This window comes from Stylophora pistillata, chromosome 5 (assembly GCF_964205215.1).
Source record: "Stylophora pistillata chromosome 5, jaStyPist1.2, whole genome shotgun sequence".
Lineage (NCBI taxonomy): Eukaryota > Metazoa > Cnidaria > Anthozoa > Scleractinia > Pocilloporidae > Stylophora > Stylophora pistillata.
The window spans coordinates 30,719,151-30,731,935 of NC_142523.1; the positions used below are offsets into that span (position 1 = coordinate 30,719,151).

General features: G+C 39.5%; 1 pseudogene across 1 annotated transcript; it reads left to right on the forward strand.

Annotated features, from left to right (window-relative positions):
- Positions 1-6,144: 6,144 nt before the first annotated feature.
- Positions 6,145-11,913, forward strand: LOC148731411 (uncharacterized; annotated as a pseudogene). The gene is made up of 3 exons (XR_016001638.1): positions 6,145-6,162; positions 6,668-6,738; positions 7,320-11,913. The product of XR_016001638.1 is annotated as an uncharacterized LOC148731411 (transcript).
- Positions 11,914-12,785: the final 872 nt, after the last annotated feature.

A 12,785-nucleotide genomic window follows, 5' to 3' on the forward strand; every position in this document is an offset into this window, starting at 1 on the left:
AGAATAAAAGGTCTTTATGTTGACTTCCTCTGCGAAGATACCGGTTAACGTGACCTTTTATTCCGGTGAAAAACTGCGTTTTCCGTTTATGAATATTTGTTTTAACGTATAATGGGCCACTTATAATAATATAGGCAGTGTGAAGTCGATGGACCTTTTAACTTTCGCCAACGAGCAAAGCGCTCCTGGAAAAAAAAAAAAACATGTCAAACATGTCTATACATGTCAAACACTGCTGTAATAGGTTGGCTTGTCTTTGAAGCCCAAAACAATGAAACTTCCTAAATGACCCTCCCACTCCTAGCCCTATAACCTTACCCAACAAGTCAATCTTCTGCTGTTTTATTTCTGATGAGATCACGCGCAGATCAGGTGTAAAAATAGACACTGTGTCATCAGGTATGTTTCGCAATAATCTTTAGTGGCTTTCGGTTTGGTGCCCTGTTCACCTTCGAAAGGAGTCTTGCTTTTTTTTCTGGAGAAATACATCGATGCAAAGCTTCAATAGCCCCTGAAATCCTCAAAGAGGTAAGACTAGATCATTTGTAATCTAGATTGAGAAGCAACTAAGTGTCTGTATACAATAAGACTATAGCTCAGTGTACGAACCATTAAGAGTTTTGTCACAAATCCATGCTCGTGTGCGCGAAGTGTTATACTTAACGGCTCAATGAACGAATTTAGGCCTGCTCCATTTTAAACATTTACCAACAGCTAAATCGATTTCATTTTGTAGAAAACAATTTGGGAATTTGTCCTTCATTCATTTCGCGAAGTATATATATCTTATTGGACGTTTTGTTGTGAAGTATCGCTGAGTATTTTTACTCGTTATTTGTATTTTGACGAGCCCGTAGGGCGAGTCAAAATGCGGCACAACTCGTAAAAATACTCAGCGATACTACACAACCAAATGTCTAATGAGTTATTTATTATCCAACACGCCAAACTGTTATTTTCAGTCTCTTAGCCGGACGGATGTACAGCGATTCTTTATTTGGTGAATGAAAAACCTCATCGCTTATTTCGCTTTGTTTTTTCCTCCGATGTAAATTGGAACGTTTCGATAGCAAGGAAACGGTCTGGACTCTTTATTCTTCGTGCCAGCCCATCACGATCTAAAACGGCAGTGAAAAGATGATCAGATCAACAATAGTATTTAACAGCCTTACTGTGTTCCATAAGGCACTGAAATAAGTCTCACTGGTAAGTACATTATGTCGGAGTGTAATTTAGTTGTTTCCGTAAAGGGCCAGGACTTGCCAATTATGAAATTTAAACTAAACATCTACCTGTCTTCGGACAACAACAAGAGCTACATGTCTTTGCTCTCGAGATTGATCACGAACGAAGATCGTTAAGTTTCTTGCCAATAAGCACGTTAGGTATGTTTTGAAGATGGGAAGATTTTCGAATGTATGTTGTCTAAGGTAAAACCGTAGAAAGAAATTGGCACAGGCAACTCCGCAGTCGATTAAGATCTTCTCTGCTTCATCGTTTCCAGACACGTTTCCCCCTAATTTTGTAACCCTATATACTTTCAGCTGGCTCTACATTTTACTATAAGTGAAATGCTGAATGTTGTCGCTGAAGATAACCAGTGAACTGAATACTAAACTGTTCGTTCAAAAATTTTCCTTTCGGTGAAAGGCTCAGTTTAGTGCTTTTTTCATTTTTTACTTCATAAATTGTGACAATGCCGTTCTGTAAAGGGACTTTAATCAGAACCTTCTAGAAAACGACATTCGAATATGGTTGACCTCTGTTCAAGAACTTACTGACTCCTATTACTTGAAATATCACACCAAACACGAGAGCAGGCGGTAAATCGTTCAACGTTTAGTATTCCCCCTAGTGTATTCCCCCATTTTTTGACTTACCTCCTCCAACTTCCCCCATTCCGATGAAATAGTTCTATTTACGCGTAACGGATCAGCGCATTTGCAGTTAAAAGACGCGTGTCATGGGATTATTATTTTAAGGCTTAAGGTCGCAATAGTTAACACACTGGTTTCACTTTCGTGTTCCTGTTTACAAGTTGAAGGCTGGTTGCGGATGAGCAATTTTAAGTTTCTTGTCTTGTCTGGTTGGAATTTTGACGCCTAAACGAAATTCAGAACCGATTTTAGTAGTTGTTTCAGACAAGAGATATTTACATTCTCTAAAGAGGCTTAAATGTGGAGTCTTATCCTTGTTGCTGCTCTGAAAAGGACTTTGATCAACACATTCTCGAACAGAATTTAGATTTGCTCTATATTTTGACTCAACCCCCATTAAGTAGCTCTGCTTATAAACTCAACGGATCAGCGCAGAAATCGCAAGTCTGACGTTTGTGGCTTTAAAGGTGCCATAAAAAATGATGCAATGTCTAGAGATTATTTCTGAAGGTCACAGTATGTAACTAATCAGTTTCACTTTCATGTTCTTGTTTATTAGCTTCTAAACAGCTGCCCCTCCCCTCCCCTCCAAAATCCCGATTCCTTCCAGAGTTTTCTTAACTCTGGAAAGTAGAGGCCTGTACACAGGCTACTGTTTATCAACTGGACGGAATTATGACGATTCTTTATTTGCTGAATGAAAACCCTCATCTAGTATAAAAAGACTTTAGTTCTTTATGGTCGTTAAATACAGTCAATTTAGTCAGTTTTATCACTTAGGCCCAGTTCAAACGTCGAATTTGACATTTGCCGAGCTTAACTCCTATTTTAGTCAACTAAAATAGTTGAATACGGCATTTGATTCAAACGTCGTTCAATTTGATTCAAGTCGTTCAAAGGCAAGATACGCCAACTCAGTATAAGTGAGCTCTTGGATGATGGTTGCACGCGCTGTAGCCTCTGCTCCTCTTGAATTTTATATATTTTTATTACAAATCCCGTAACTAGTTAACTATAGATTTTCTCTTAGTTTTGATATCTATACTACTGTAAATAGCTCCTAGTCGTTTTTCTTTTTTAGTGTCCCCAAATTAGTAAGGGATTTTGCCCTTGCTAGACGGCTCTTGACACTTTTAATAAAGTTTTACTACTACTAGGAATAACCAAAACTACAACTCCTTTCAAGCGAGTTTAAAATTAGTTCAAACTAGGCCAGGTAACTTTCCATCCTTAGATGGATGCGACATTCGCATTAAAAGATTTCACGACTGTTTGGAGGGGAAGAAAGATCGGCCAGCTCGGGAAACAACGTGACGTTTCACCACGCTTTCTTGTCACATCCTTGAAAAAATGTTAGTGATGCTATTTCAGGGATACGCCTCACGATTTTATGACAACATTTGGTGACTGTATCAACTTATCGAATGAACTCGAATGGCTATTTGGAAAATAATTTAGATACAAGCTTGAATAGACTAGTAGAATTATAGTTTCCTTGCCACTAATAATCAAAGTCCTGTCACCGTTGTGATTTCAAATTTTGCAACTACTTACGATCCGCCTCAAATGTAATCCTTGACTGATCACAAGCGCGTTTGTTTCAAGTGTCATCAAGCTAATGAAGAAAACTGCAGCAAAAAATATTTCAACCATACGCGACTCGCTCGGGCTTTTAGTGCAGGTCCCCTCGCAACACTGTTCATATTTTTTATTGGAGCAGACATCAAGCCAGTCTAATCCGCGGTTATCGTGTCTGTTTTGCGCTTTGTTGTTATCCATGTGTGCAGACTACGAAAAGAACGTTCATATTGTCCTTGCGTGGTTTTTTTTTCTTACTTATTCATTTTTCTTACTTATTCTTTTTCCGATTGCCTAGCCTTACGCACGCATTTTTTGTTTCAGTGTTTCTATTTGTGTATGTTGGACAAATCACTGGCATCGATTTCATGTGAATCACATTTGGAGGTAACTATCACTTAATGATAATGATTATAACAACTTTATTATTTTACTTATATAGCGCATTGCGGTGCGGTGTACAATATTCTTTCGGAATGGTATAGAAGCAAATAATACCTATAGAATTGTAATTTAATGTGAACAGGGAGGGAGTGGGGGTGGGGTAAGCTCAATCTTACCCCCCCGTCTCACTTCTTCCACGCTAAGTAAGGTTATCGTACCCAACTTAATGACGAATTTTCCAGACTTTTGTAGAGCGAAAGAACTTCGCAAAATAATGAAGGTTAACGTGTCGAGGCACATCCTAGTGTTGTTTGCTGCGGAGAGATGATAGACAAAGAATCAAACCAAAGCAAATTCAATAGTTGTCAGTAAAACAATTGATATTAAACTTGCAGAGTGCAGCTATTTAGGGAGGTAGATAAGGTGTTCTGCCTGAAGGCCAAAGAAGTTTTCGCTTTCGCGTTCGTCGAGTGTTTTGTTGACTACAGAAAGCAGCCTATATTCTTCATCGTAGATGATCAATCACCACCAAAAAGTTTCCAAAACTTGGCAAGAGCAAGTACCTTAGTTTCATTTGCATGAAATTTATGAGTAGCAGATACAACTCTTTTCAAACGAAAACTACTTCCTAGAATTGCTATATTGGAAGAGAAGGAGCTTCATGAGACCGTAACAAGATGAAATTTAACCGTGATTTCTCCCATCTTCCTTAACGCAAATTCCCCTATATCAGTGAAAATGTTATTGATGTTATTTTGTTATGCTTTGTAATTTCTTTAATCTAATATTCTGAGTTTATCAACTCAACAAAAGAACTTCTATGTTTGGTCGGGCACCGAATGATCTTCAATACTTCAAAGCAGGTTGCTTCTTATTTCAAATGGATTTCATAGCTCAAGCTGAAGAAGGTCTTTACCAGCTCTATTTTCAGTTTAAGTCATCCTTTCATTCAAGTTGACTATTTTTCAACGATCAAAGTTTGTTTGAGTGAGTGCAAAGAAAAGTACCCAGGAAAATACAAACTATTTTCTCTTAACTGACGTAACCCAAAAACCTGTCTTTCTTACTTCAGCAAAACAAAAGCAGTTCAAATGGCCCATTGATATGGCGTCAAAATTATTCGAGCATCGCTTTATAAGTATTGTGCGGCCTTCCAATTAAATCTCTCGAAGTCTCTTGTCCTGTCTTGCTTAGAGACGTGATTTATGTGCATTGCGACGAAGCCAGATTAGCTTTCGCATGCGAGTTCCTCAAGTGTTTTGTTGACTACAGAAAGCAGCATATATTCTTTATTGCTGATAAAGTATTATTTCCTCACGAAAAGTTTCTAGAACTTTGACAACGTGAAGCAAACTTTAATTCACTCACCTGAAAGTTATGCGTAGCAGATACAACTCGTTTCAAACGAAAAAGAAACAAGCGAACATTGTAGAATACTTATCTTGATACGAAACACGCCGCAGGAGAAGGAGCGTAATACAGAAAACTATTTTAGCAAAAAGATAAAATTGCACTGCGACTTCTGCTATCGTCGCTTTAAGTTAGAAAAGAGATGTTTGTGACCTTACGTTCTTTTGATACTCTAACTGATACGATCCATTGTCTAATATGCTGACCGTATCAAGTGAACAAAAGACGGAACTGTTTAGTTAATTTGACAGCAATTATGAAAAACGCAAGGGCCAAAAAGCAGCGGATTACGGCTGCCACAACTTCATTAAAGCTCCAGAAATTCTGCTGGGAGAATCATCCATTTTAAGGTGGAAGAGATAAGAGGACCTCATAAGATAAAACTCTGTTTAGTGCTACAGTATACCAGTACTGGAGTGCCACAGTATACCAGCACTGTAGTGCTACAGTATACCAGCACTGTAGTGCCACAGTATACCAGCACTGGAGTGCCACAGTATACCAGCACTGCAGTATCACAGTATACCAGCACTGCAGTGCCACAGTATACCAGCACTGCATTGCCACAGTATACCAGCACTGTAGTGATAGTTCCAGAACTCAGTAAGATAAACCAGCTGCGAAAAAACTGCCAAAGCCTTTGAAGCTTTGAGATCTAATATCCGTGAGATGAAGAAGAAACGAAACAAATAGCGAACAAAACAAGTGCTTTTCGTGAAATGTCTTCTTAAACTTGTTCCAAACGTCAATATTACATAAAAGAACGCTTATTATGTCAAATATATTTCTTGGCTCAGGCTGGAAAGAATTCTGTCTCTCTGTGTGCAGCTTTAAATGCATGTGATTCTTAACTATTCAACCTTTGATTGCAGACAGTTTAAGTGTTCCAAAGGTTTCTCAAACTTCCAGAACGGTATGTATTATCTAAGTTACTGATTCAAGTGAGTTCCAGATAACTTTTTTCTCTCAATTTGCTTTTGTTATCGATCTATAGCTTCAGAGTGATAATTTCCATTCGTGAAGAAACCTCAGTTCACGAGTTGACGTAAATTAAAGTTAACCGTCACGTGTGGTGTGTATCATTTTATTCAGTACGCTGGGAATTTATTTCGGCTCAGGTTGGCAAAGTTCTCTTGTATTTATCTAAGAGTGATGGCTGGTTTTTACTTAACGCTATCATACTTGAATGAAGTGAGAAGCGATTCTTTATTGATCACTAGAAAGTGAGCTGAAGGAATGGAATTCAATGTTAAGAGACCTTATTAAGTAAGATTATCATAACTAATTACCTCGGACGGAAAAAAGATAAACTGAGAAGACGGAAAAAAATTCGTATAGCTTAGAAATTATTGACTTTGACCATCAGTTCTCAGACTTAGACAGTATTCCTGATGCTTTAAACTTTTTCTTTATTATAGGAGAATTCATTACCTGACGAGGGATTCGTGCGATATCAGTTTTTGCAGGAAAGTTAACGCGGAATTGACGAGTTAGGTGATCGATTTTCCTTAAGTCGCATATTTGAACAAAAATTAGTAAAATCAGAGCTAACTTCGTTTGCTTCTTCGGATGAGTAAAAAAAATAAAGGCTGATAGTTTCTAAAGAAACTGTTTGGGGCTGCGTCAGTGGGGGTAACGAAATAATTTGAATATATCAACAAAGTTGAAATGGTAAATTGGCCACCGTTACGATTATAAAAGCTGACGTTTCGAGCGTTAGGCCTTCGCTCCGACGAAGGGCTAACGCTCGAAACGTCAGCTTTTAAAATCGTAACGGTGGCCAATTTACCATTTCAACTTTGTTGATATATTCAAATTAAATTGAGAAAAAAAATTGATGTGAAGTTGTTAAAAAGTAACCTTGATTCTGTGCTGCTCAATTTTCCTTCATATCCCTAGTCCTGGCGTCAATTTAGCTCCACCCTGTGAATAAAGGAAATAAACTTCCTTGTTTCTGACCCACCCGTTTCCTAAAAAAACATGTCTAAGGGCGTATCGCTAGATCTTGACACATATACTATTTGCAAAGACAACCCTGATGCCCATTAACAAAACTTTGGTTTTGCGCAGGTTCAAACAAGAAATGGCCGCTGCATTTGAATACTCGGAAGAGCGGCTAAATTACTTCAGGATTTGTTACGTTGTCACTGATATTATAACAGAGGGTCTGCGAACAATCTTTAAACAAGAATGGGACAGTCGCCACAAGACAAGACTAGGAGAATGGAAAGATCAACCTAAAAGTGGACTAGACTTTTGGAATGGGGAGTCCCTAAAGAACAGAAGCAAAAACGCACGGCTGTTATCAACCATGAAAAATGGTGATAGAGCTGAATGGGATTGTACCATGCTCTTTTACGCTATTCTTTTTTCAGATTGTATCCACGGTCTCCATTCAGTGGTTCGATCAAACATAGATGATTTAAGAAATATTCGGAATGAAATCGCACATGACGAGGCAGGCCAACTCTCTGACGGAGATTTCAATATTGTTATATCGCGGGTGAAAACTGCATTCGTCGCCCTCGGTCTTCCCACATTAAAAATCAATGAAGTCCAAAATCAAACAACCTTCCCCACAGAGGAGTTAAGTGAAGTTTTAAGGGAGGTTAACGACCTGAGACAAAAACTTAAAGAGAAGGAAAAGGAACTTAAAGGAAAAGAAAAAGAACTTCAAGAGAAAGAAAAGGTACTTCAAGTAAAAGAAGAACAGAGGCTTGCCTTGCAAGAACAGTTACACGCAGATGTCTCTCCATTTTGCATTCTCCCTCCTAAACCAACACACGACATCGCTGCTCGAGAATCTGAAGTTGATGAAATTATGCGAAACCTGCAAACATTAAAACGCACCGATGATGGGATGAGCATACTGTACTTGTCAGGAAATCCAGGAAGTGGCAAATCTCAGTGGCCCGTTTAGTAGCCAAGCGATTCTACGACGAAGTCAAAGAAACACCTTCCGCAGCTTCATTTGTCATGAAACTGAATGCTGAAAGCCCAGAAACAATTTTGAATTCGTATGTCCTTTTTGCTCAACATTGCAAATGTCCCAGATATGAAATAACAAACACTTACGGCTCGAAGGATTTGAACATAGACGAGAAGATTTCATATCTCAAGTCCCTAATAAGTGCAAAAATTAAGCATTACACTTCATGGCTGGTGGTAGTTGATAATGGGAACTCTCTTTCGAGCGGTCATTTGCCTGATGCAGGAAACGAGGCGTGGGCAAGGGGCCAGATGCTAATAACAACGCAGGGCACTGCGTCTATGCCGTTACCAAGCTCTTCCGTACAAAACATTTCTGTCAGCGCAGGAATGCAACCTAACGACGCATGCTCTTTGCTGAGCATTCTTTCTGATATCCCAATTAATGACATAGAGAAAGAAGTTGCTAAGGTATTAGACTACCAGCCACTTGCCCTAGCGGCTGCAGCCACGTATGTGCGACAAGTTCGTCAGTGTAAGGCATCCTCGAAATTTGGCTGGAGTGACTACCTGAAGAAATTGGAAGAGGGGAAACGAAGTGCTACTGAAATCATTCTTGCTGAGATCAATCCAAGCTATCCAAACTCCATGACCAAAGCCATAACACTCGCTGTCGAAAAGGCGATGGCGGACGATATAATTTTCCATCACACATTCAATTTTCTCTCTGTGTGTGCATTACAGCCGATCCTTCAAGAAGGTGTTATCGAGTACATCAGAGCAGTAGATGAAGCTTTTGAAGATGAAGATATGATCAGAATGAGAATGAATCAATGTTCATTATTGCTGATTGAAGAAAAAGAAGAGGTAGAAGAAGAAATGAGTAGTGTCTATATTCGAGCTCATGGTGTTGTTCACGATGTTATTAAATCTGCGACGAAAGATTGCACAAAGGATGAAGTTTACGAAGTGATATATGGGGCTGTAATGTCATTCTCAAAGTTTAAAAAATTCGATTCTATTGATGTGGGAACAAAATTAGCTCCCCATTTAAAGATGTTAAGCTTAAAACTTGAACACGTGGTAATTAGAAGAGAAAAGCCAGAATTCTCCGAAAGAGCACTTAAGTCTTTGAGTTCATACGCTGGTGGCCTTTGCACCCTCGGTGACATGTGCCATGACCATAGTGAGTTTGGAGCAGCGATAGTCTTTTATAAATTGCAGTTAAAAATGATTGAATCAAGTCACGAAGGAGAGGACCTGAAAAAAGCAGCATGTTACAGCAAATTGGGTATTGTACATAAGGAGCTGGGCAAAACAGATCAAGCAAAAGACTACCATAATCATGCACTGGAGATTCGTCTGAAGAGGCTGGGACCTGATCATGTCGATGTTGCAGCCTCTTACAACAATCTGGGAAATTTACACAGTGACCTGGGCGAAACAGATCAAGCAAAAGACTACTATAATCATGCACTGGAGATTCGTCTGAAGAGGCTGGGACCTGATCATGTTGATGTTGCAGGCTCTTACAACAATCTGGGTACTTTACACAGTGACCTGGACGAAACAGATCAAGCAAAAGACTACTATAATCATGCACTGGAGATTTATCTGAAGAAGCTTGGACCTGATCATGTTAATGTTGCAAAGTCTTACAACAATCTGGCTACTTTACACAGTGACCTGGGCGAAACAGATCAAGCAAAAGACTACTATAATCATGCGCTGGAGATTCGTCTGAAGAAGCTGGGACCTGATCATGTTAAGGTTGCAGACTCTTACAACAATCTGGGTATTTTACACAGTGACCTGGGCGAAACAGATCAAGCAAAAGACTACTATAATCATGCACTGGAGATTCGTCTGAAGAAGCTGGGACCTGATCATGTTCATGTTGCAGACTCTTACAACAATCTGGGTAATTTACACAAAGCGCTGGGCGAAACAGATCAAGCAAAAGACTACTATAAGCGTGCACTGGAGATTCATCTGAAGAAGCTGGGACCTGATGATGTTCATGTTGCAGCCTCTTACAACAATCTGGGTAGTTTACACAGTGACCTGGGCGAAACAGATCAAGCAAAAGACTACTATAATCATGCACTGGAGATTCGTCTGAAGAAACTGGGACCTGATCATGTTAAGGTTGCAGACTCTTACAACAATCTGGGTAATTTACACAAAGCGCTGGGCGAAACAGATCAAGCAAAAGACTACTATAAGCGTGCACTGGAGATTCATCTGAAGAAGCTGGGACCTGATGATGTTCATGTTGCAGCCTCTTACAACAATCTGGGTAGTTTACACAGTGACCTGGGCGAAACAGATCAAGCAAAAGACTACTATAATCATGCACTGGAGATTCGTCTGAAGAAACTGGGACCTGATCATGTTAAGGTTGCAGCCTCTTACAACAATCTGGGTAGTTTACACAGTGACCTGGGCGAAACAGATCAAGCAAAAGACTACTCTAAGCGTGCACTGGAGATTCGTCTGAAAAAACTGGGACCTGATCATGTTAAAGTTGCAGCCTCTTACAACAATCTGGGTATTTTACACAAAGCGCTGGGCGAAACAGATCAAGCAAAAGACTACTATAAGCGTGCACTGGAGATTCATCTGAAGAAGCTTGGACCTGATCATATTAAGGTTGCAGCCTCTTACAAGAATCTGGGTAATTTGCACAGTGACCTGGACGAACTCCAAGAGGCGAAGCATTGTCTTGATCGTGCACTGCTAATTTTTATTTCGAAATACGGTCAAGATCATGTTAGTGCACGAGAGGTCAGGAGGAACTTATCTCGGCTACAGAAAGGGAGGTACGTCGTGGAGTAAGGGTTAAGCTGCTTTGAAAAGAAGAAAAGATGGACCTGTAGATAGTCTAGAAACTGTGCTAATTTATAAACGGTGAAGGCCTTTAATTCTGTTTAGACGTTGCTGTCCCTTTTTCTGGAGAAGTTTCGCCAAAATCTAGACCGTTTTGATATTTTCGTTATATTTGATATCACTTGAGCTTCTTATTTCCTGATCTGCAAACTCTGTGATCGGACACAGTTTAAAGACGTTTCCTTGCTTGCAGTCCCACGGTACAGGACAAAATCGTTTATGAGTCGCCATTTAGTGCTGCTTCTTCTGAATTATGACTTTTGACTGATTGGCTTGTGTACATATCACTCTCTTCTTAGCAGCAACGTATATTTATAAAGTAAAAGGTGGCCTGGTGGTTTCGTTATGTTTTATATTTGATGGAACTTAAACCAAAAACAGGCTCCTCCTGTAAGACGGAGTATAATTGACAAAGTTTCCAAATGAATAGCTCAGGACTTCATAGCACTGTAGATCTCAGTCTGAGAAGTTTAAAAGTATTGTAATAGGTTAAGAGACTCCTTGTGGTATTACCTTAGAATTTAAATTTTCGTTGAAGTGGAGACAATCGCTTTATCTATTATTTTTTCATACATTCTTAGATGAAAGTCGCGCGTTAACTACAGAGTGTACGAGGTGCTTCGTTTAATCGGGATGATTAGGTCTAGTAATGGTTGGTTTCGACTCGGTGCATCTCAGTTCACCGATCTTTAGAGTAATGACGGACTACATATACATTAGCCTTTTCTGAGAGCTTACGTGAGTTTATATATCTGTTTTGCGGTCAAATGTGATATCGTAAGAGATGATGTTTTATTCAAATACGCAGACATTTTTTTGCATCAAATAGATCCTTGTGTTGTTATTATCTTTCGATTTTACTTTTGGAGCGTGCAGTGGCCCCTCCCCACCCAGATTATTCAAGCATGATTTGTTTTAGCGTCGCCCCTTTGGCAAGCTCGTTATCTTTTTTATATATTGAGTGAAACCCGAAGAGATTGTCAAACTTTAGCAGCGGCTTCAGTTGTGTATCCCTGGCGCTTGTTCCATTTTTTTTGTCCCCCTTCCCCAGGCCAAAAATCTTTATGTACACCTTTGGTTTAGATCCGTTGGTGAGGTCGCCGTGTACGTCGTTCCCTCCGGTTTGATGACTCTGTTTATGACGTAGACAAGTCACATGGACTTTTGTTCGATCATAAAACAGTAAACGTATGTGTTTTCTGAAGCTTTCGATTACAATGTTCTTCTTTACCTTTTTCATTTTCAATTGTGAACATTTGTGAAAAAAGGAAAAACTCAGAGCTTTGAAAATGGCGTTTCGTCGCGGAAAGTAAAATGGATAGAGCAAAGACGCACAACACACACAAAGAATAAAGCATATTTTATCATGAATTTGCAACTCTACATCACACTTATAGGTCGTGGCAGTACAGACCCTGCAGCGTTCGGTCCATCCAAACCCAATGAGGGCCAATATGCCCCAAGACAGTTGGAGCAAGTGAGGTTAATAAGAAATGATTTATTAGAGGGCAGTCTGACCAAACTTTGCCGATTTTCGAGAACAAAAATACACGGTGTTCAGGCGGATTGCAATTTGAAAAAAAGTTGATCGTTTATTTAAGGAAAACCGACAGTAAAAGTTTAAAACAAACATGGAGGAAAAGCCAGTAGAAAAAACCACGTCGTAACTCACTGAACGGCGCATGCGTGCACGCGACTACATAATAATACGTCGGAACA